Source organism: Anser brachyrhynchus, assembly GCF_964034855.1.
Source record: "Anser brachyrhynchus genome assembly, chromosome: 5".
NCBI lineage: Eukaryota > Metazoa > Chordata > Aves > Anseriformes > Anatidae > Anser > Anser brachyrhynchus.
In genome coordinates this window covers 62,700,103-62,725,052 of record NC_137699.1, presented here as the reverse complement: position 1 = coordinate 62,725,052, position 24,950 = coordinate 62,700,103, and the positions used below count along the sequence as shown (strand labels likewise).

General features: G+C 45.5%; 1 protein-coding gene across 1 annotated transcript in view; it reads right to left on the bottom strand.

Annotated features, from left to right (window-relative positions):
* The window catches only part of LOC308196028 (uncharacterized protein), a 163,196-nt gene that overhangs the window by 17,080 nt on the left and 121,166 nt on the right, over window positions 1-24,950 (bottom strand). Inside the window, exons 9-16 of the mRNA XM_080594438.1 lie at window positions 13,733-19,521; window positions 12,643-13,408; window positions 10,062-10,554; window positions 9,422-9,575; window positions 7,372-7,566; window positions 6,290-6,422; window positions 4,978-5,071; window positions 4,764-4,866 (exon numbers count right to left, since the gene is read on the bottom strand). The gene's annotated coding sequence lies outside the window, so the exon portion shown is untranslated. The remainder of the gene's footprint in view (window positions 1-4,763; window positions 4,867-4,977; window positions 5,072-6,289; window positions 6,423-7,371; window positions 7,567-9,421; window positions 9,576-10,061; window positions 10,555-12,642; window positions 13,409-13,732; window positions 19,522-24,950) is intronic.

The window sequence follows — 24,950 nt, the reverse complement described above, 5'->3', positions numbered from 1 at the left end:
ACAGATTAAGCAGGTTCAGCACCTCCTATAAAATCACTCCCTGTCACCATTCAAGTTTCACTCCTAGTTCTCCGAGCACAGAATGAACCTCCGGCTTTTATATTTTAGTTACGTGGTTAAATAGCCTAGAAAGAAATGTTGTGTGGCTAGAAAGTCCAGCAAATTTTAAGGTCAACTTTTGCCACCATCGATTTCACTAGGCAGTATTTTACACCTTGAATAGTTAAAGTAAGCAAACTTTGAAGTTCCTTGAATTGAAAATCTGGGATTTATTGAAGGCAACAATTTTATCTGAAAGTCATTTTTTTTCTGCCAAATGGGATTTTTTTTTAATTCCAAATGAAAGATTTTATAGAAAAATAAAATTTTGGACATCTTAATTTGAGAATTGTTGGAAATGTTCCCTTTTCTCATTTAAAACGGTGACTCCTCCCTAAGAAGGAGTAATTTTTAAAATGCATGTACATATGAGAAAGACTATTTCCCTTTTAAAAAGCCTTAAACTTTTAACTTGCTTTAACCTCGTTTTTAGATTTTGATTTTCACTTTTGAAAATAAAACTTTCACTTGTTGACCCCCTCCCTCTCTAAGCAAGTAACAAATAATACTTTGACTCTTTTTTCTAAAAAAAAAATAAGTACATAAAAACATATATATGAAATAACTCACTACTCTTTTTTAAGCAAGCAGAAGAAGTGAGAAAAAAATAAAAATTGGGGAAAAAAATAGGGGTTTCCTCCAGATCTTTATTTTTTTTTTCCTAAAGCAAATTCCTAATGGAAATATAGTGGGGAATTTTTCCTATAAAGAACCCATAGCTCCAGCTAGCAGAGTCACTGATTTTACGTACATTAAGCGTGCCAGAATAAAACCTTAGATTTCTTTCATTTGTTTTACAGCAGCCCACTGCATTACAGTTACATGGGTCACCGGTCCTGCCAACACTTCCATATATTCTCTGAACAATGCCTGTGAATAAGGTTTAGCAGAACAAAGGCTTTGTTAAAGGCACAGATAGCTCTACTGCCTATTACAAAGATTATTAAATACTTCCTATTGTAAGAATATGGCTTTATTTGCTTAAAACATTGCCCTACTTCAGGCGTGTGAGTGAAATAACTCATGCTAATCGTGTGCCTTAGGGTTGGTTTGTGTGGGGGAAAGTTTTTTCATTATTATTTTTTAATACCAGCCAGAGTGCCTCACCTGTTGCAGAGGAGGAGGTCTGGGAAACAAACACTGCTCAAGGGTTTTCTCAAATAATCTCTGAGCCCTTCAGTTTACAAAGCTCTGGTGTCTTAATTCTTTGCAACAAGGGCATAAAAATTGCTAGCTAAGATTTATCTTCAGATAAAGAACAGACCTTTCACTTGTCTCGTGATAATGTCCCCAAATACAACCGAATTGCAAGTGTTTGCAAAACTGCAGCTTGCACTTCCAAACAAACTGAATGGTGTGACTGCACAGAGCCGGGGATCTACAGCACCACTTCCCAGGCAGAGAAAAGATTTGCAAAGAACAACTCTAGAGGAAAAAGAGAGAACTAAAATAGTGGATAGCAAAATACAAACTTCACTCCTAATCTGAGGTTGTCCTTCACATTTAGAGGATTCCCTGTTCTTAGTATTGCTGCTCAGAGAAATGTTCACAGTGAAAAAGCCCACACCATCACAGAAAGCACACCCAAAAGCTGTTTTTGCTAGTTCAGGGCTGTCGCTGTCAGAGGCGCAGAGTTTGCGTGATGCTGATGACCTGGAGCACCATGTGAGACTCCAGTCCTGGTGCCTGTGACACACTGAGAGCCTGCCACTCTGCTTCCACATGAAATAAGCCTGGAAGACAATAATAACCTGGCAAAAGTTTTGCCATTTATCATCCTCTCCAGAAAGTCACCATTCCTCCACCTGCGAAAGGTTATCTCCTTCAGGTCTAGTTTCTTGAGCTTTCCTCTGATGAAAAAAAACCTAAACCAACATACAAAGTTACAACGACTGGAGATAACATCCCCGCGCTTCAGCGATAGCTCCAGTGTGTTCATACCGGGTTACAGACTCTCTTCATGTCTGCAGAAGGGTTGCCCTGGATCTCAGCCATTCTGTTTGCCAATTCGTGACAAAGATCCTTTCATAACGGATCCCAGCTCATCATCCAGAGAGGTCTGATGTCGAAGTAGGCTTATTACAGCCATGCTTTCAAATTAACATTGGTTTGCCTTCCTCGTGCAGCGTGTCCTGGAAAGGTAATAGTCTCTTCACATGCTTGACTTGCAGTATTTGAAAACTGCAGATATTAAAACCCCTCTTTAGCAGGAAAGAGAAAGGCTTCCTTCTCTAGAGATGGAGCTAACAAAAACATGCTATGTACATTTTATCTATACCTTAAGCCTGTTTTAGCTAAACATCTACACACAATTTAGTGACAGTGGACATGCTGCTGAGATACTTACTACCTGACTGTAGAAAACCCCACATCCCCAGCGTGTCTCTAGACAATAAAGAAGTAAAAAAAAAAAACCACGTGTGTACAAAGTTAAAGATCCATCTCTTCTAGCTGTGTTTGGTACATCCCAGACTGTAGCAAGCCCTCAAGGAGAAATATAGAAGTCACTCACCCAAGCATAACTTAAATGCTGAATGTGCTTGAGCTGGGAGGAAGCAATGTCAATCCAGCTCTAAATACTGAAGGTTGTAACTCATGGAGTTACAAATCTGATAATAAGATTTATTATACTGAAACCGATAACTTAGAGAAAAGAAAAAGCAGTGCCTGTATCTAAGGAGGAAAAAAATGACTTGATCACATATGGGCTCACAACACCAGTATCAATATTATACAAAGCTTCAGAAGAAACATTGGGTAAAGGACAAAGAAAGCTATGGCAAAATGTGACATAAGGGACAAACTTCAAGTCTGGGTATAACAACAACAGCCATTTGTGCCAACTCTATCCAAATACCAGGGAAACCCTTGATATGTTGCCACACAAAATGACTAGTTAAACTGGAGAAGATAGGGATAAGACAAGTGCTGTAAGGAGGATAATAAATAGGCTAAAATGGAGATGAGAGCAAGTTGTACTGTCAGAACAGCTGAACTGAAGGGAGGTTACTGGAGGAATTCTCAATATCAGCCGTGGGATGTCTGCATTTAACACTGCCTCTACCAGTGTTGCTGCAAAATGCAGCATTTCTAACCAAATGTGCTAAGGCACAGAGTTAAAAGACATCATCAATACCAGGAAGAAGGGAACATCCTACGAAGTTCTCTAGTTTTCTAGTACTGCTGCCATGGCAGAGCCACCCTGCGTGGACACAGACAGCAAGCGGCTCATCAGGAGTCATTGCCATTGTGCAGGGCACTGGTGATTCCTCCTCAAGTCTTCTCTGCTCATTCCTATTTGAGTGAGATTAATTCAAACTGGGACACAAATGGAAAACAGGTGAAAATGCAGATCAGGGAACAGAAGAAACAACTAGGCAAGGGTCAGGTACAGCGGTCCGGCTTGGTGAATCAGGTGGCTCAAAGACTTGGAGGAGTCACCTCAGGGGACAACCTCGTGACAGCAGAGGGATGGCGTGAATGGAAGGTCACTGCAGGCACCTGTGGCCAGGAATAAGGAGGAAAATAAGGATTTCTGCAGATCATGGTAGCAGGGTTCACAAACAGCACCCCAAGAATAGCACCAGAAGTCTCAAGCTACAGCCTGATCAGGTTAGGAACAGAGTTATAAAATAAGGTGCCTGCTCTCATCTATGGGCAGTTCAGCCAGCAAAAGGGCAAGCCATAATCTCGAAAACCTGATAAAAACAGCACTAGATGCAGGTTACTCGGCAGGAAGAGGAGAGTGTTGAAAGGAGGAACACGATCCAGCAAGCTCTTAGAGATGAGTATCTGTGCTCTGCTGATAAAGTTATGGCTCAAACTCTATTGCCCATTTCTTAAACACTTTGAGTGAGCACACATTTCGGAGTAACAATCGGATTCAAAAGGCACTGCATGTTAGATAGGATTTTCATGCCCTGGAAAGAAACCAGCGTTGAACTAGAACTGCCCCAGAGATCAGCAAACGCATGAATTACCAGGCACTGTCATCTTCAGATTTAAAACAAGGTTCTGATTTGGAAAACCCAGGTCAAATTCAGGATTTCCGAGTAAGTCACACACCATGTGTATTGGCAGTTACTGCGTACGCCAGATACAGCGTCTAAGCTGCAGGGGCAGATCCTGAGGTCTGCACTCGGTGCTTTATCTGTCTTATATCACTGGTAAAACTGGAATTTGATTAAGTATTATGCTAGGGATCCTCGCTCCGCTACGCACACACACACATGCATGCGTTTAGGCAGGCAGTCTCATAAACTTTAACTACATGCAGAAATTCCCGTATTACCTCTTGGATGGGATCCAACACATGAAGGGCACGCTGGCGGATGATCAGTACCCGCCAGGTACAAAGCTTTCTCTTTTCTCCCTGGGTTGAGTGCTGTCGTGATCTGCCCTATTGTCTTCGCAATAAAACTCATCAGATTCCACCAGGATAAAGTAACGAGCTGTAGCCCTTCTACCAACCTCCATCTGCTGTTTAAACCAGGCCAAGAAAACAACCAACAATGTCAACTCTTCATTCTGTTCCTCAGATCATCAACTCTCTGAAAATAACAAAATCTGAAAGGCATATGGACCTTCTCATAAAAACAACAAACACACAAACAAACCCTCAGATGAGTTTCCCAAGTCAGCAGGATTTGTCTGCTAATTATTACCGTGCAGAGGGTCCAACAATCCCAGAGCCAGGAATTCCCCAAGAAGAGGGCAGAGTTCTTCACCCCAAGCGGGACAGTTTGGGCAGGCTGAACTCCTTCATCTCTGGGGGGCGAATATGCAGGGGATTTAGCACCCCAACCCAGCACAGCCACCGAGACCTAGAAGGCCAGCAGGGGACTTGTGGTGAGCAGTGAGAGCTGCTTTTACCCTTACCTTCCTGCCAGTGCCTGTCAGAGGTAGAAGCTTGGGCTCTGTAGTGGCAGGGAACCCCACTCTGATTTGGGTGCCCTCCAGGAGGAGTTTTGACCTGTATGGGGAGAAATGCAGATAGATGAATGCTATCAGGTCTGGAATGCTAGGGAAAAAAAAAAAAAAAAGAGGGGGGGAGTTTAGGGGGGAGCCTGTAGGTACTGACTATTTGGGCCCTGAAGTGTCCTCTCCCTCACCAGCCCTGTCTGCCCATTTGGAAAGGTGCCCATGGGGCATGGGAGAAAGGAGACAGGAACAACGCAAGGCTACAGCATCATACACAAACATGACCTTCCCCACAGACCCGCTGGGACCTGGTCTCTCCTCTTGGCAAAGGGCAGAGGGGAACGACGAGAACCAACACGGCAATTACCTTCAGCCAGCGGAACCCCACATCTCAGCTCAGAGCTGCTGCCAGCCCTCTCTTCCAGGGAGAGGATAGAGCTCACCTCCCCATCCAGAAAAAAAAAAAAAAAAAGTAGCATCTGTGGGAGAAAGACATATGTCTGGCCTCCACCGTGAACCCTGCGCCTGGCAGGAGAAAGCGATGCCGATTCCAGCCCCAGCTTTTCATTCCTGTTGTAACAGTCATAAACGCCTGCTGAAACCTAAGAAGAACAAGACTGTAATCCTAATAAAACAACATTCTGGAACCCTGAAAACTAGATGGAGGCTTCTCAGGCCAACTTTAAAATTATATTCCCCTCTCCAAAAGCTGCACTTTCTGTGCGCCGGCTGGATGGATGCTGTTGGGCTGACCCCAGGAAGCACTGTGATGTGATATTTCAGCAGGGGAGGCACAGAAGGCAGTCTCTGCAGCACAGCAGCCATCCTGTCCCCAAAATATAGAGAACCTACTGTGTCCGGACTCTCGAGGTCCCCTCCTAAAAGCAAGGCAGGATCTTTGTCTCCAAAGCCAGCTTTCTTTTCCAGGTGCCCCGAAAGCCTGATGCAGTAGAGCAGGCACAAGCCGTGCTTGTCTGGATGCAAAAGCCGGTGGAAAGGCATGAGTTTTCCGTGCTGAAATCTTTCCCTCCTTATTTAGACAGTTGCACTGAACATAAGCCCTGGGGCTTTCCTCTGTGCACCAAGCCACCCCTCCAGTGAAGAGGAGCAGGGAGGAAGGGGTTCAGCTCTCCCTCCTCCCCATCATGCAGAGGGCAGCTCCCCAGGGGAGATGACTGATGGCTGTGCTCACCAGCTGGCACCTTCCTCTAGCAAGGTATCAAACCAGCTAGTGCTTCTCTGTGGTCCCAAAAACACAGAGGGGACTGACCAGCAGCGAGCCTGAGGGTGGCAGATCCTCAGCGGCTGTAAATTCGCATCCTTCCCCTGGCATCGGCAGAGCTGGAGCGGCACCAGCGAGGGAGCTGCTCTCTGGAACGTCTGCGTGGCGAGCTGTGCCAGCCCTGTCAGAAGGAAAAGCCCTCTGTTGCCAGCTCCTGTGATTTTCCTGTGAATCTTCCCCGATGTTATGTGAAACCCAAGCTCCCGTGGTGCTCTATCCAGCACTTTCGCTTTAAGAAAAAAATCTGTGGTCCCTACGGTCTTAAAGAAAAAACTGCAGGAGATGGCCTGAACACATGCTAAGGGCTAAAAGTAGCAGGCACAGAATAAACCCATCTCATGATTTTTAAAAGACTCTTGGCATTCTGGAGGCCCGACTTGTGATCTGGGGACTGGCTGCAGAGAACCCAACAACTAATTGGGAAAGCGCGTCGTCTGATGACAAAGTCTTGGGTTTTGGTGGTGGAAAGCACTTGACAGCCCTCTAATCAGCTCTCCAGCACCACATAGCTATGACACGAGTCATCCCCTGCAGGGAATAGTACATTCCAATTGCAAATGACCACAGGGTGCTAGTAATTTATCTGGTAAACAGCTTTCTTCTATCATCATGTGCTCTTCGAAGCATCAGTTAATTAACGCTACTAAGTCCCCAGTGAAGCAGGAAACTATTTGCAGGCGGTGGCTGGGGAAGCTCTGCAGGTGCAGCGATGCTGCATGGCCCATGCCCAGGCCGGAGAGGTTATCGGGGTCAGGGATAACTCCCCTAGAGCTCAGCTCTTCAGCAGCAGCCCCCCTTTCCTGATTAACCCCCTTCATACCGAGATGCTGCAGTAAGCAGCCAGATTTTCAGAAAAGCACAGCACACACACGTGCACCGAGCTCTGAAAATCTCATCCAACCATCCCCGGTGGGAAATGAGGAGCTGAGTATCTGCTCCCAGCCCCGACGTACTCTGCAGGGCTCATCTCGGTCCCGACACCGAGGGCCTCTTTGGCCTTGGGTGAATCATTTAACACCCACATAAACATACCCAGCCACGCAGCTCCTCCCCACGCCACAAGCCCTTACCTACTCATTACATTAAGATCGCTCTTGACTTCCTCGCTCGGCCCTGGCTGTGGGTGCTGAATTCTTAGAAATCTGGCCCTGAGCTATTTTGGATTGGCCCCACAGAGCACAGCAGGAAAGGCAAACCTCAGCTCGTGCGTGCAGCTTGCACGGCACAAAAGGGGGCAGATCCCGATGGATTCACAAGAGCCTCAACTGTGGAAGAAAAGGGAAAAGTTATGCCAGCATTAGGGCACTGCTTCTGGTTTATTTTGAGTCTTTGCTGAGTGGAGCCTTTAATCTCCGCTGAGCGGAGCTTTTGTGAAGGGGGTCTTAAGATTGGGAAAGAAATCGACAGACGTAGGCAACATCACAGATCAAAATCACAGCATGCATTAGTGCTGGCCACAAAAGAGTGAGCATTGCTAAGCATGATACCCATACGGAGGAGATTCGGCCACGAGTGCCTCTCACAAACTACATTTTTCCCCCTTAGCCAATATAGGCATCTCATCTCCCCTGTGCTTCTTTCTCAGGATCTCTTCTGCAATGGAAAACAAGCCGTGGAAGTCACACTCCATGTATTGAGTCAAATCAGCTAAGCAGCATATTGCATGGTATTTCAGTCCAGAGAGAGGGAAGAGAGAGAGAGCGCTTTACACTTAAATAACTAAAAGCTTCTAGCCTGACACAAAGGCAAACTTCACTAACCTTTAATTTTCCCCACTTCTTTACTGCGCACAGATCCAATGAAATCAAATGAGATAATCCCAGCCTGGTGCAGCCTGGAAGCAGAGGTGAAAACCTCCCAGAGCTCACACAATCAGAGTGGAGCTCGGACATTGCCGACTTCCCCCTCAACTATTTCCAAATAAAACACTTTTGTTGCTTGGTTGCTCCTGCCAAATGAGCTAACAATAAAAGAAGGAACTTGCAAAGCTCCTATCCACAGGAAAAAAAAATAAAAAGGGAAAAAGAAGTTAAGGATCTTAGGAAAAAACAAAAGGAAAAAAAAAAAACAAAAAAACAAGAAACTAAAGGCCAGATCCTCTGGCTGGAGTAAACCAGCATAGGCCCAGCTCTGTTGCTTTACCCCAGGCAAATTGTGGCGTGGTGCTATTCTGCATTTCTCAGGGGTAGGGGGTGGTCTCCACTGGAAGATTGCGACACTGCAGGATACTTTTCCATATTAAAAAGGCGCTTTGGAGCGTTTTGTCTATTGCCAGGTTTTGGGTTTATTGAGGACTCATTTGGCAGAGCCATCCTGGAAGAACAATACAGATGTTTTATGGAGAAATAAACTGGGACTGGGGCTGGATTCTTTCAGCGCTGAATTCCACCTAATTTGGAGGGAGGAATGGTTCTTTTAATGAAGGGTGCAATCAAAACCTGTAGGAAAAGCCAATATGCCCTGGGCAAAGAGAGCAACAGATATACTGCCCCTCTCTGCTTCAGCAGCCCAGTAAATTCTGGTCTCTTTAGCAGAGAGAAAGCCTCCCTTCTCGCACCCCTCTTCACACAGGGAATTGGAGTCACCGCTTCCCTCCACAGCCTCAGCTGAGCCTCATAGAGGGAAGTGCTAGCCTCTCTGCAACGAAGTGTCATTACAAATTAGATCTGCCACATCTTCACGTGGAGCTGATCTAGTGACCTGTGGAGACAACAGGTCTTTGTGAGCTCTCCCTCAGCAGGGATCCACAGTCCTCTTCTTAATTGGCAGCATTTTTCGCTCAGCAGCTCCTGGAGCACCCAGGGATGATGCAGGACCTTCACTCATGAGAAGCTGCAAGGGAAGGCTTGAAAAAGTTGAATCTCCACTCACAGACAGCTATGGCTGGGCAGGCTGGACTCCCTTCCTCACTAGGAAGGCAATGCCAGAAGACTGAAATATCCGGGTTTGTTTATTGTGAGCTATTTCTTTTCAGGAATTGTGCCTAATGAAAACATCCAGCTTGAGTCACTGCCTAATCCCCTTTTTTTAGTCCCCACTCCATGTACATGGAAAGGAACATAGTGTGAGTACCCATTCAATTGTGGCAACTGCCATCTACAGAAAAAAGTGTTTGCCCACCTTGTGCTTCAGGTCAGATCAAGGGAGAGGAAAGCTGCAGGCTAAAAAGCCGCCTCTGGCTTTTCTTTGGCTTCTTCCTCCCTTCACATCACACAACTTTTGCTCTTTGCATCAACCATCTCTTCAGATCTTTCTGGGGAGCTCAACGCTTCGGCTAGCAAAGCAAAGGAAGAGAGACGTGAGTGTTAACCTGACATGCTTTCCCCGAGGTTATTAGAAGCGGCCAGATGTGCTGGGCTATGCTATGGAAATGGCCACAGCGGAGGACTCCAAAAGTGAAATATGGGAACAGAATTTACACAAGCTCCTAAACATGGAGTTGCGGGAAACTGCAAGGTACCAGAAAATAACATATAGCCTAGGCAGCTCCAAGTATTTGATAGTTTGCAAGTCAAGGGATTGCCTGGTGGAAAGACAGAGCTTTCAGGAATTGCTTTGGGCCAGCATCTAGCGAGGTAGATTAGCCTGGCTCAGCTCCAGAAAGCCCTGAAGCACATGCTTCACTTTAACCCTGAAAGAGCCACTGAAATCAGGGCAACAATCAGCACCCGCAAGTTGCACAGACATTCGGGTGCCTGCTGATTCAGGGAAGCCTGGCTGGCACTTTCTGAGCTGAGCCGGAGCAGTGAAACCAGCTCACCTTCCCAGCTGGACGTTTGCTTCCTGCCGGGATGCCTCAGCGGATCAGGCTGCACGGAGGGACAGCGATCTCCTTTCCTGAAACCATTTCTTCTCATTTGTTTCCCTCTCTTTCGAAGTCAAAAGCCAACTGTTCAAAAGTGCCTGTGAAATGTACCCCAGGAGGAGTGGCTGGAGACATTCCTGCTAGCTCCTCCAGAGCCTGCATTTCACCATCTCTCGCAGTTTCTCTTCCTGTTTTTTTGTTGGTTTTTTTTTTTTGGTTGGTTGGTTGGTTTGGTTCAGTGTGTTGGTTTTTTTTTGGACAGCGCATGGGTTTTTGGAAATTCTTTGGAAATCCAGTTTAGAGGATAGATATTTGGTTTCTTTTTCAGGTCCGGAGTAGAAAGCACACATTTAAGGCATGGGTAGAAGGTTCCTTTGAGCTCCATGGAAAACTTGTTCAGAGGATATGAGGGATACAGCAAAAACAAGGCGTTGCTTTTGCCTAGCAGCTGAAAAACGACAATAGTCATAACTCACATTTAGCTGTTACTGCTACTTCAGACCTAAATACTTATTTTTAGCCGCCACTGACAAGTTAACAAGTGCACTCCCTGCTCACTACTAGATTAATATATCCCATTTCCTATTTACCTGACAAATGCAGTGATAGCCAGTTGTACGCTGTGCAATATGCAATTTTTGGCCAGGCCTTCCTTTTGTGGCTCTGTTTGCATTTGCATTAACCTGGGAGTATTAATCGGGTCACGTAGACACCAAGGAACATAAACCAACTCGAACACCCGAAAGACACGCACCACATGCAGAATCAACACACCCAAACCGCAGGATCAGGAGCAGTATCCATTAACACAGCCAGATTAATCACATACACGCTACTGGAGTCCAAACACAAACCGTCTGATTCCCACCAACCTCTATCTGCACAAACCTGGGTAAGTAGTAAAGCACCTTGAGACATCACCACCTTACTGTCCCTACCAAGTAACAGGAGCTTTAGTCCCTTGAAAATAAGGTCCTGTCCAGGTAGAGAAGTTACTAGTCCTAAAAAGACTTCTGGTATGACACCTGGTCTAAATCCCACTGAAAGCCAAGTCCTTCGAGGCTCAGCACTCCCCAGGAAACAGTCCCCGAAGTCTGTATCCTCCAAGCCCAGGCGCTATAATCCTTTCCCTAAACATGCCAAGTTTGTTCTTATAACAAGGTGTTATTTGTCCCCAGCTCCTACTGGAAGGCTGTTTTCAAGCCTCTCTACTCTACATGGTCACAAACCTTCCTCTGATTAGAGCCCAGTGTATTTATGGCCAATCTGTACCCATTTAGCCTTGTGTCTTTGAACTTAAATAACTCGGGCTTTTTCTCTGATTGTTACCATCCTGACATATAGATGTACAGCCATCACCAGCCATCACAGCCATCACCCTTCTTCTCAGTTTTCATTTGTCTAGGCCAAAACCTTAGCTCTTTCATTCTTCTCTGTGAAGAATGTGAAATTGAGTTCACCCTCCTCATGTCTGCCGATGCCACCAAGCTGTGCGGTGCAGTCCACACGCCGGAGGGAAGGGCTGCCATCCAGAGGGACCTGGACAGGCCTGAGGGGTGGGCCTGTGCGAACCTCATGGGGTTCAACAAGGCCAAGTGCAAGGTCCTGCATCCCAAGCACAAATACAGGCTGGGCAGAGAATGGACTGAGAGCAGCCTTGAGGAGAAAGACCTGGGTGTGGTGGTTGACGAGAAGCTTGACACCAGCCAGCAAAGCCACCCGTGTCCTGGGCTACAACAACAGCAGTCTAGCCAGCAGGGTTAGGGAGGGGACTGTCCCCCTCTGCTCTGCTCTCGTGAGACCCCACCTGGAGCCCTGCACCCAGCTCTGGGCCCCCAGCACAAGAAGGACACGGACATATTAGAGCAAGTCCAGAGGAGGCCCCGAGGATGCTCAGAGGCTGGAGCCCCTGTGCTGTGGGGACAGGCTGAGGGAGCTGGGGGTGTTCGGCCTGGAGAAGGGAAGGCTCTGGGGAGACCTCACAGCGGCCTGACAGGGCCTGAAGGGGCTGCAGGACAGCTGGGGAGGAACTTTTTACAAGGACATGTAGTGATAGGACAAGGGATGATGGATTTAAACTGAAAGAGGGTAAGTTTAGATTAGATACAAGGAGGAAATGCTTTACTATGTGGGTGGTGAGGCAATGGAACAGGTTGCCCAGAGCAGCTGTGGCTGCCCCATCCCTGGAGGTGCTCAAGGCCAGGCTGGATGGGGCTTTGAGCAGTCTGGTCTAGCGGGAGGTGTCCCTGCCCATGGAAGGGGGTTGGAATGAGATGATCTTTAAGGTCTCTTCCAACCCAAACCATTCTGTGATTCTATGATTCTCTCAAAGAACTCTCCATTCTCTCAAAGAGCTCTCCATTCTCCCAACATCTTCACCATCTTTTTCTGCAGGAGCTAAACTCACACTTCAGGAACAAGGGGACCAGAGCTGTCCACAGGATGCCACATGAGGCTTTACCAGTTCCTGGAAAATGCCATACCTACCTTCTACAGGAAGAAATACCTCCCAGGATACATTTGAAGTTGTACATACCTTTTTAAAGGCCCCATCCTGCTACGGAGCAATCCACGCGTGTTTCTTCTCTTTTGTCATTTATAGCTGACAAGTCTCCAGTTTATAGTGGAAATTCTTACTGCTCCCTAAACTCATGACTTTGCATTTTGCACTACTGGATTTCATCTCATTTCTATTACTCCAGTCTTCAAGGTCATCCAGTTCTTTCCGTATGGCACGCCTCCCAAGTTTGTGTCATCAGCAGACTTCAGCAACATGCTATGTTTTGTGCCAAGGCCATTCATGAAAATATTAAATAAGATCCGTCCCCAAGATGAATCCTTGAAGCACTACGCTCATATACCCAGCCAGATAGTTTTCCTTGTTATGCTACTTACTGTTGTCGCTCAGTCTGTTCTGCAGGCGTCTTACAGTACTTGTTCTAATCTCTAATTTATGTGATAAATCTCTAATTTATATGATAAATCCACAAATGGTACAACACCAGGTGATCTGCTGATGTCCAGATAGGTAAGGTCCATCGCCTTTTGCCTTGAAAGCCTAGCTATCTAATCCAAGAAAGCTGCCATGTTTGGCATAACTTCTCCCTGGACTCACACAAATTATTCAGGTTGTTACCTCACTCGTTCTGTCCGTGACTTCTCTTGATGTCCAGTTTCCTCAGGAATGGCAGATCCACCAGCCTCAATGGAAACTCCACCACGTCGGCACCCTCTCGCCAGCTGGTCTGGGGCTGTGGAGCTCATTTCCAGCAGGAGCAGAATGATTGTGAACCTCAGCGCTACTGGCATGAAAGGAAAATAAAACCCAAATAAAGCCTGGCCCTTACAGACATAAAACATTTGGCCTATCCCAGACCAACACTCCCAAGTAAAGCCCCTCACAGTGAGCCAGTTCTGATAGGACACTAAGACATGATGAGGACAGTTTCACTACAGTCTGGTAGGCAAGATCCTACACCTGCCCAGCCTGTTGTGTCGTGCCAGGCTTTGAGGAACATTTTTAATGCCATTGTGCATTAAAATTAACACTGTTAAATGAACCTCGTTAAAACACAAAGCAAATACCTCTAATGAAAGAGGTGTTGGCTGAGTTACTGTAATTTTACCTAATGTAGTAACCCCGTTACAAAGGAGGCATATGGTTTGATGCTTGTGCACATAGCTGCCTTTACGTGCTAGCATTTTATTATTGATCGAATCCACTGGCTGAAGTACAAAGTTGCACGTGGTTTTGTCTCGTCTTAAGCTGGGAGGAAAAGAAAATGGTATCAATCCAAAGGGAATAAAGGTGATGTTGCTTTCCATTGATAACACCGAGAAATAAGCAGCTTGCCATTCAGAATTCATTGGTATTTCTGTAATAAACACCTTTCCTGATGTATGCATGTGATTATAACAAGCACTGTACAGAAATGACACCGTAATTTAGGAATAAGACAAACACAAGTGATGTAGTTCAAAGCTCCACTGCTCTCACTGGATTTTTGTTTGGTTTTCTGTTTTGTTTTTAACTGACTCTCCATGCCCACAAAAGCAAGGATAGCCTCAAGGGTTACCCCAGCTGAAAAGCATCTGAAGTGATCCCCGCTGACCTTTCTTTCTGATAGCACCCCGCCTGCCTTTTAACGGAGGCCTGAACCGAGTCAGAGGTGAAACAGATAAATGACTGAAGATCCAAATGTTTTCTCAACGGGCAAGTTCCCACATGCTCAATTTTCTTTTCCTCCATCAAGGACAAGAGGGGAAAAATTGCAAGTGATTAGCTAATGAACATCTGTTTCGCTTTATTTGTGCTTCCTTGCAGCCAGGACTTGCATTTACTAATTTTTATTTCCTATTAAAAACAAAAAAAAGGAGCATTTTTTTTCCAAAGCCCGTCGAGGAGCAGGGCTCACAAGTGTGGCCATTCTTTCCACCACTGTGATTACCTGGCCCACATGCCACGTCCTGTGTGGTTACCTTCTGTCCTGAACTTTTCATGTGGTTTGACATGTCTTTAATTTAGACAATCAGACCACGTCTAACCTGAAACAAAAACACTCTTTGGAGATCCTGAGCCCTTTTTGAATTCTACAGATGTCAACGCAGCGGGATGCGATGTCAAACCGTTAATTATATGCGCAAACAGGGCCGATGGTAATTACACACTAAACACAAATATTGTCTGATGTAAATATAGGCTGATTGTGCCCCCACACTACTAACTATTAAAAATAGCTGATCTAAGGCCAAGCTCTGCACCAACTTCAGATCGGGGCAATGCCACTGATTCACATTGAACTGTGCGTGCCCAGTTCAGCTCCTGAGTTTATCTCCCTGCTTCTTTAATTTCACGGGTTTTCACAGAACTCAACACTTGATCTTGCACAGGAATAATCAGAGGTGGTGTTTATCAACAAGCATCTCACCTGAAAATGATGATTTGGTGATCCGTTTGCCATCCAGCTCATAGAAATCAAGTTTTCCAAGGGCGCTTGACCACTCACCTGAACTCCCCCACTCCTTTCAGATTAATGCAAGCAGGCTCCCAAAATCTATCGCTGCTTTGGAGAATTACAGCCTTTCTTTGTGTGGTCACTTCCATTTCAGAGGGAATTTTGGCTCCTTCATTGTTTACTGTTGCCCAGCATTGAACCAGGGTGAAGGAAATAAATTGCTAGCCGTAAACCTTTTAAAAACATATTCTAGTTTCTTCCTCCCGCTCCCACAGATTTACCTTCCATTTGCTTTGCCAATGAGTTGCACGCTCCAGCCTATCTTCACAGCAGTCACGAAGACACACAATTCTTGATGATACACTTTTATTCAACAGAATAAACTCCAAAAATATTGCAACGACCATTTACGGCAAATCTTGGAGCAAGATCCATAGTGAAGTTGCAGCAGTGTAAATCTGGAGGGACACTCGTTTGACACTTGTAACTGATATCATACTCTGCCCCATTTTATCACCCCCATCTTTCTTTACCATCAAACTATCCAACCAACTTGTTCTCTAGAGAAGGATCATAAACCCACAGGTAATTGCAGGATGGCCACACAGACAGTAAAAAGAAAAAGCCTGCAGACGGGTAGTTCAAAGAGAGATTTCTCAAAAAACACTAAACCACTGAAAGGAGCCAAGCTGTGTCTCATTTGCAGATGTACTGGGAATCTATAAGTTTATTTAAAATCAGCCATAGCTGCAATATGCAACGCCTATCAAAATCAGACATTTACCCACAACTGTGGCTTTTGAAAGACGTGATTTACATCAGAACTGAAGAAGAAATAACAGGGCTTTTAGGCAGACTAATAAATGTATGGCCCAGATACATTTCCAGTAGCATATTTATTGTCCAAGGCCTCCAGTCAGCAGCACACTTAATTTTAAGCACATGCTTAAGTGCTTTACTGAACAAAGCTGAAATGGGGACCTACCAGGCAGCTCAAGAAAAGTACCTTCACATTAATTATCCTTCACGAGCAGTGATAGTAACTGAGCTTTCTACCATTGTATGCACAGTCCAAGCTTAGATTCAGCTTTGTCTCATGGAGCTGTAATCTAGCAAGGAAGGCAGCAATCTTGGAGTGTGAGAAGAGCTTTCCTTGCCTCTTAGGCAGCTCTATATGGCCCCTGGATGATCCAGCACAGAGCCCTGGAAAGGTTTCATCCAGTGCTGCGGGGGCCAAGGGGCTGGTGCACAGCCTTCAGAGCAGATGGTGGTATTGACTTACAGAAAGGTAAAGGAGGCAGGATTAAACAAAGCTACAACAATCGCACTGTTACGCCAAATGACTGTATGTGCCTTAATACACAGCTGACAAGATGAGAGGCTCACCACGTCTGAATGTTGCTTAGCATCCAATCCACGCCAGCTATTTAGGTAGGGAGTCAAGGAAAAGACCCAGGGTGACCACATGCGTTACAGATGTGTAAAATCCTCCTTGCTGTCCTTAGGCTAGTGGAAACACAAACACCTTCCTGAGTGAATGCACTGGGTTAATGTTCTGCTCCAAAGATTGTATTTGCAAAAGACACTGCTGGTAACTCTACAAACTTTAAAAGAGAAAGGAAAATTAATGATATCAAGCGAAAGCTTTGTCAGTCAGGGGACTGCAGGGCTTATTTTGAGGTAAGAGACAATTTCAGAGAAGTGAAATGTTGCCAGGAGATAATGATTTCCTGCAAGATTGAGCAATACTGAGTAGTCACAGCTCCTCAAATAGCACGTGAGGCAGGTAGGAGTATTCATGTCCTGAGGACAAGAGTTTGCACAATAGTGGGCAACTACTGGCGCAAGCAGTCCCACAGACTTGTCATTACTCTGACCTTGCTGGGGTCACTTACACAAGAAATTGCTTGACTTCATATGTCTGGAGATCCCCAGAATGACCCTCAGAGTCTGCAGACCACCTCTCTTCATTGAAATGCACACAGACACTGAAGAACAAGCAGCTACATTAGCTCTGGGCCTCAGGAAGCCTGGGTCTCTTTAGGTTGATGCTCTGTGGATGACCGACTGCTTGACCGAGTCCTGCCTGCAGTGTGAACTTGCCCTGTATAAGACACCAGAGAATCATCATGGGAGAGAGAGGAGTTCCAGCTGAAAGAAAGTCATCATCCACTCTGCATTGTATTAAACACTAGAGAATCCACACAAAATTACCACTTTAATTGAAAGGTGGATTCTCTGGTACCTACTCACATCACACCATGATGTCACATTTTCACCTTTTCTTCCTCTTTTCCATCTTCTGATGTCTTATAAGGGTTGAGTTTAGATTTCTCCGCGCTAGGAGGAGTAATTAGGTCTCTATCCAATGTTTGGCCATTGATTGTTTTTGAGACTCTCTCAGATTTGGGTGAAGTTGGCCTACAGACAGAGAGTGATAGGGCAAAAAGCAGGGCCAGGGACCCACACACCTGAACAGTCACCCTGAGCATGACTGCATAAAACTTTGTTTTCCCTCAGGAAATCAGGCTAAAAACAAGGACCAAAATGAAGACGAATCTGTTACTGTATTGCAGACTCTCTCATTTAACACAAGACTTTGACAAATCTGGCGTGTGGTAGTGCTTGAAGGACTTGGCTGAGACAAATCTCATGCCAGGGTCCATGCATACATACCAAGAAAACAGTTTTATTCTCACCAATTTTTAGTCTAAATAAACTAGACTGGCAGAAAGTTGAAGAAATATATGATTGCTGCCCCCACTTTCAGAATAGGTAAGGGTTCAGATCCACAAAGATGTTTAGAAGTTTCGTTCCTATGTATCTCAATAGGAGTCCACCTGCACTGTACATTTGCAGATTTGGGCTCAAGTAACTTGTCCAGTGCTGCTCCAGAAATCCGAGGGAACCCAGCACTTGTATGTGCTGGTTCAGAGCCTTCGTTGCAAGAACAGGTCTTTTTTTTCTGAGCCAGTCATGTTCAGCACATCAGGACTGCAGAAACCCTACAAACACTCGGGTACTAGTGTGGACTACTGCAGAGTAAATCTGAGCCTTCTGACAATTTTCTCTGTTGAATTTTAGAGACCCCACAGGGGCAATGTGCAAGCCCTAGAACAGCGACCAGTTATAAAACACCGTTCTTTATGCTCCAGAGCCCAACTACAGCTGCTTCTGGCCTGCCCCGGTTTTAAGAGCCGCACAGGACATGCCGGCTGCTCAATGTGTCGCATGGGGCCCAAACACTTCTGCCTGACCTGGCTTTCAAGCCTTCCTCCCACAGGTGAGTGGCAATCACAGGAAACAAATTCCCCAGGCCCAGTCATGTGTGCAGCTACGGGATGGTGAAGTCAGGCCTTTCCAGTCGAACTGGGAGCCTCCAAGCAAGAGGCCTGCATGCTGTCCTGGTCCTCTTTCTTTGTGGGTTTCTTAAGTCCCCTACAGATGCCACGAGGCAAGGAGAAAGATGGCCATTTTAGTGGCCATTTAACTCATCCACCAATGTCAGCACCCAAAATGTATATCCATGCAGAAGAAGGACAGCCCAAACAGAGGTATATGCACAGGTTTAATAAGGTGATTGACTAGATAAATGCAGGGGAGGGGGAATTTATGAAATGCAACAGGAGCCCCAGATTTTTATTTGTTGTACAGCTGAAGCTCATCTCCCTCCTCCCCAGCACCCACAGGTCAAGGCTTCACTGCACTGGTGGCGTAAAACACAGGTTGAAAAACCAGTTATTTCCCACTAAATCTCACAGCCTACGCAATACTTCCTTACCAAATAAAACTACAGTCCATAGAAGTCTTGTTCTACCTCGGGTGCCCTGAGGAAGCCCTGAGCCTGTCTGATTTTCAGGTCCCTTTCCTGCGTTGCCCACATGCCTCTGAGGCACGGGGAAAAGGGGCCGAGACTCACCGTGATCTGCAGCACCAAGGAGATGGGTGCTGTCCTTGGGATGGAACAAAACCCCAAGGGCTTCAACAGAGGTTTGGGGACTGATTCGAGGTGAATTAAATAAAAATCTTCCTGCTGGTTCCGGTGGCTTGTGGATCAGAGGCCTACGGGCCTACCCCAGTGCCTCAGCTAACAGCAGGGCCAAGGAGAGATCCCAGAACTCCCAGCCCCCATTAATGCCTGCAAAACTTAAAGATTTGCAGAGTTTACTTGCAAAGCCTTTTAGAAGCAGAGACGAGTAAACAAGAGTGAAAAGTTAAACAAAGGAAATACATTTATGCTTGTACTGTTTTCAAGTTTATGCAAACAATCCATTTCTAAAGCTGTCACTGACACTCCTGGCACGTTCTCATTCCCCAGCTCAGAGTCATGTTGGAAACTGAAATCACAGGCATTTCTGAGATGCTTTGGGCAAAATACCTCCCTCAGTTCCACCAGCCGAAAATCAGTGAGTCCACTACAGCCATGGAGCCGTGGCAACGTCCTTGTGCACTGACTGACTCTGGAAGAAGAGAGAGAAGAGTGTGAACTTCCCTGCCCACAGTGGCCATGGAGGAAGTTGGTTTAGAGTTAGTCAAATGAATTATGAAGATCAGTTGAAGCAGTAACAGCAGGAAATCGTCAGGCAGAGCAGGAATTAGAAAATACTACTTTCTAGCTGGTCAGGCAGTAAGTGGATCTGCCATCAGCATAACCTTTTAGTGATGAGTTGAGCAGAGGAAGGAGACGAGGACAGCCTGCTCTCCACTGGCAGAACCCACCGAGCTCCACGCAGGAAGGGAAGACATGTGCTACCGTAAGAGTCAGTGCAGGGTGTTAATTTCTCTGGTAGCTGCTCGGAGGCATTTTCCTGCTCACGTTAATTCACCTCTGGATGCTGGATTCTGCAAACGGCACAGCAGACAGTGCAGGGGGTGCGGAGTGCTGGGGGTCCCGTTTGGAAAGATAGGGGTGTCCCCACAGCAATCCAGAGTGCTGCAGGAGAGCTTTGCTTCTGCCCTTTAACGGCAGGGATGGTGGTGAGTGGGGTGAGGAGCAGCCAGGGCTGGAGTCCTTCCAGCCTCCCCAGGCAGCCTTACAAGGGAAAGAAGGAGCAGTCCCTCGGCCAGTGTTCACAGCAAAAATAAAGGGTCACTTTCTGCACAGGCCGCCAGGGGTAGAGGCCGCTGAGGTCAGCAAAGCCACAATTTCCCAAACTACGTCTCCAAACGTGGTATGAGTTTAATTCAAAGTGAAAGCATGCACGTTTATGACGGGCAAACAACACAAGCGTCACTTCAGCTAGAAGACAGCACAGTTGCCATTCAGACATCTCTTCACCCTTTTTCCTCTCCTCCATTCAGCCGCACGAGCCAGCGTGTTTAACAGCTGATCCATCTGGAGGAGAGCCTACAAAGTTAATTTCTAGCTTTGAGATGGTTACTGGTAATTGTAGGTAATTTCAAATATAATTGCAATCGAGTTGAAAAAGCTCTGTTTGCAATGTTTATGCTCATCACTCTAATTTAAGACCTAGAATGCTGGATACACTGCTCTTCAATACACACCCATTTTTCATCTTCCTGATTTCACCACCAGTGATTATAAAAACAGCCCCAGCAAACCACAGTCTGCAATGCACGACCAATGTTTGAAAAGTTGCATATAAAGTTTCAAGCAAAGCTGCTTGAAGGTTAACGACGGAACATGTTAATGATTATCAAATAGACAGGGAAAGCCGCAAAGCGCTTCGAACACCGAAACGCAAGAGCCCCTCCGAATAAATGGTGGCTAACCTTGTTTAGCATAATGCTTCTCTTCAAAGAAGTGGAACTGTTGCATGTCGCAAATATGTCCACATGTCGTTTTAATACAGGAATAATTACCCATGGCATGTTTGTTAGTGGAAAAAAGCAAAGGTCTCCTATTACTTACACATAATAAAACCTGCATTGTTTACCACGAATGAGTTATATGAGACTGGTAATAAATAAGTGTTGTAACAAACTTTGGTGCCCAGGCCTACAGACTGAGCTTAGTATCTGCAGTTTGGTAGCACCTAGAGGCCCCCAGTAAGATCTGTGATGCTGGGCCTGCTGCAGAGTAAGAAATTGCCTCTGTTATGAAACACGTCAAAGATGGTACAGGCAGAATAAAAAGGTTTAAACCCCTGAGCAGGGTGACTCAAAACATGCAAGCATTTCCAAAAAGCACGGCAGAGAGGGACGCGCTGCAGGTGGCCTTTCTGCTCCCTCCACAACATGCCCCACGTGGGATGCAAGCAGGCAGGGGACAGAGCAAAACCAAAGAGCGAGATTTCAGCGCCGCGTGGATGCTACCAAAGAGGCAAATATGCAAAGCTGCTCAGATCTGCAACTGCTCACAGGCTTGAGGCTCTAACGTGACCATTTTAAAAGCTAGACTACACCCTTGAAATTAAAATCAACGGCTGCGTGCTGGCTTTATACACTTAAAATATCTGGTTCTTAAAAAATACACTTGGTTTTCTATAGTTGACAAAACTGCTTTGTAGTTTTAAGCTTTTTAGTGGCTAAAGTTGTATCTGCCAAATCTATGCATGTATCAGAGTATCTCTGTCTGCATCTATATCCATAGCTAATCTCTGTGAAAATGTGACTGCTTAAAAAAAAATAAAGAAAAAGAAAAAAAGAACTTTAGCTTGCTATGTTCTTGACTCAAAAAACCAAGACAGTTAAAGGAACTATTTAAAGCTAGAGCTACTCAGGAAATAATTTGTTTTCCTATGAAAAATTTAGAGGAAAATGAAAAAAAAAAATGTTTTTCCTCAACATTTTCCTGCTTTTTGTTTTAAAATGAAAAGTATCTTTTCTTAAACTGTTTTTGTTGGGTTTTGGCAGCCATTGAAACATTTGAGAAGTGTTGCAACAGAAAATTATCCCGCCAGCCCTACTGAGAGCATCAATTCTGCAAAGATTTGAGTACTTATTTTAATGCAACCCACAAAGGTAAGCCTCTTTGGAGAACTAGGACTGAAATGTTGTCCTTGAAACAAAGTATATGTAAAGTATCTGAAGCAAACTTTAAAAACCTGCTTTAGTAATGAAATGGCCTTATTTTAACTTCTCGGTAAGTTGCTTTAAATAGAGAAGGGCACAGCTGCAGAAGAACTGGTAGAGGCTGCACATGATTTGTAGCTCTGCACCACTTGACCCAAGGCAGATGTCGCTCCAGGCAACGTTAACTGTTCCTTCATTCACTCCCAAAAGTGCAAGCCAATTTTTCTCTTCATTTCTGTTTCTTCACTCGAAGAATAAGGACAATCTAAGACCTTGACCTTAGCCTCACTGGAAGTCCCAGTAACTTCTTATTGGGCGGAAAGGTTTACTAAAATTGAGGAACTTTAAGGAATAACAGAAGAATAAAACAAAGGAGAAAAATTCAAGGAAATTATTTTCATGGCAACCCTGCAAGTCAGCAAGGCTGCTCCAGACTTCTGCAGAAGAAGGCCCAGATGCTTGCTTCAAATGAGGTCCTGATCTCACAGGCATCAAACCCCCCCCAGCTCACGCCCTTCCCCAGCTGCTTAGCATGATGTGTTAGACCCACAACCCCAACCAACAACCTGGTAAAGGTGGAAAAAGGAAAATCTGAACGATTTATGCTCAAGAGTCACGCTGGTGGCCACCAGGACTCAAGATTCATCAGCAGAAACTCCCTCACCACTTCCCTGTCACTGAGCTCCAGTTCCTCCTCCACAGCAGTCACGGGCCAGCAGGCAGCAACCACACAACAGGGCTAAAGCCTCCAGCTCCTGGCCACCGGTCCCACTCTGTTCCTTCCGCCTTGCAAAGCTTGTGCAGTGCTATCTGTGATTATAACATCATATAAGGCTTTACTGAGAGGGCAAAATAATAGAGGGGCCTCAGAAACATGATAATCAAAGGCAGCTGCATGCAAGACATTACACTCTAGCTCTAAGAATAACCATTAATTGTTTGCATGGGTCAAAAAAAAAACAGCTCCCATGAAAAATGAATATCAATTCATGCCTAACGAGAGGCTGATTAAACATAATAGAGAAATGAGAGTAAGGGAGAAAATTTCAGGACCTTGATTCTGACCACCTGGTGGAACCAAAACTGATGGTGAAACTGACTGAGACAATGAAGTCTGATCTTTAGGAGCTCAACCAGTGCAGTGTTTATTAATTCCTTCGTGTTATACAACACCTTCCTGTTATATAAGGGTGGCTGGAAAAGCCTACAGTGTTACTCAAGGGAAAGGGCCCGAGTCTTTCCCCAGGATTGCAGAGGACTTTGGAATGGGTTAGCAAGAAGAACTATGGAAAAGGGATTTTTCTTGCCAATTTTGTACATACTGAGCGTCCCAGAAAAATCCCTCTGAGAACACAGAGAGCAGTGCTTTGAAAGGAGTGTCTTCAGCTCACTGATTCATTTTCTCCCTTTGTATTGTGTTCTGTCTCTCCATCCAGGCTGAAGGCACTTCTGCAGACCCTGCAGGCCAAAGAATAACCTCCATCCCTCTACAGGGGTCTAAGAACGGCAGAGAAAAAACAGCCAGAGCTACCCCGCCACCTCAGTTCACGTCTTCACCATGGCTGGCACAGTGTTTAGCCCACAGTGATTAACTTGCAAACTTGTCAAGTCAAATCTGAAACTAACTTGCCATTACCTCCTAGCCTGCCAAGCACTCCTAAGTACAAAAGAAAGGCAGGAAGGATCAAAATCAGAAACATAAAGTGAACCTACTGTAAGGGGAACACCTTTTCTCCTTCTAAGCTGCGACAGCACACCAAAATGCAGGGCAAAATTATCCTGCCCCAGACACTGCTGCTACCTCTGCCAAAGGCTGGTACACCAGCAGATACAAGACTGTGCTCCTTGTTCTCCAGGTAGCAATTAGACCTGAAAGATGGCCACATCTTTTGTCCTCTATCATCACAGCGTGGTCCAGATGGCAGCAGCTAAGGAATCCCAGTGTGCCCTGGCTTGCTTTGGTCGGAGGCGGCCGACGATACCACAAGACCAGGAGATGGGAAACGGTCTCCTCTTTGTCTGGGCGTAAGTTAGGATCTGGTAGCCACATGCCTGGGAGGAAGACGGCAGGGACAATCAGAAACCACGCACCGTTTGAGTGAGATGTTACCGCTCCTCGGTGGAGACGGATGAAACCAGCCAGGGAACTTGTTCCTCTCGCGAAACCTCCCCATTTCAGTTCCGCCATCTGGTCGCTGAGAGAGGCAACGGGTAATGGATGGGTAATCCCCAAGGAGCACAAGCCAAGTTCCCAGACTTATTTTTCAAATGCTTTGCATTTCACTGTGCAAGTTGGAACACCAGAAAAAAGACCTTTCTTGGTAGCTGTTCCTCTATTCCTGGAACTTGGCAAAGAGACACTCAGTGATGCTGGAGATGCTCTAGTGTTCCAGAGGCTAATAGGCAACACAAAATATTTGGAAAAATGCAGCAAATGCAGGGCCAAGGAAAAATATTTCTGGTGACAAAAATCAACCCTAACCTTTGTAAAATGCATGTCAACAACAGCATTGTTTATTATTACCAACTATAGCCCGGTTGTTACTTTTGAACTAAGAACTGGTCCTGATTCATATTCCATCTATGCCGTTCTGCATCGCAAGCCTCCATCCTTTTCCCTGCTGTTCCACTTAGGAAATTTCACTCTAGTATTTAACGACTAATCCACTGTATTTCGGATCCTCTTTTCATCCTGAATCACATGGAAAAAAATAAAACCTTAACCTGAAAAACTTGTGGTCAGGCTCTGCAGTTTATGATTTACCAGAACTATGCAGTGCATTGCATAAATAACCTCGAATTATAGATTTGACTTCAGCTGATCCCCGCACCTATTAATCCAGATATTTGTATTTGCTCTGTACTCTGAATCACTTGACACAAGCTACTGTTTCTGATTCGGTAACTAAAGCTA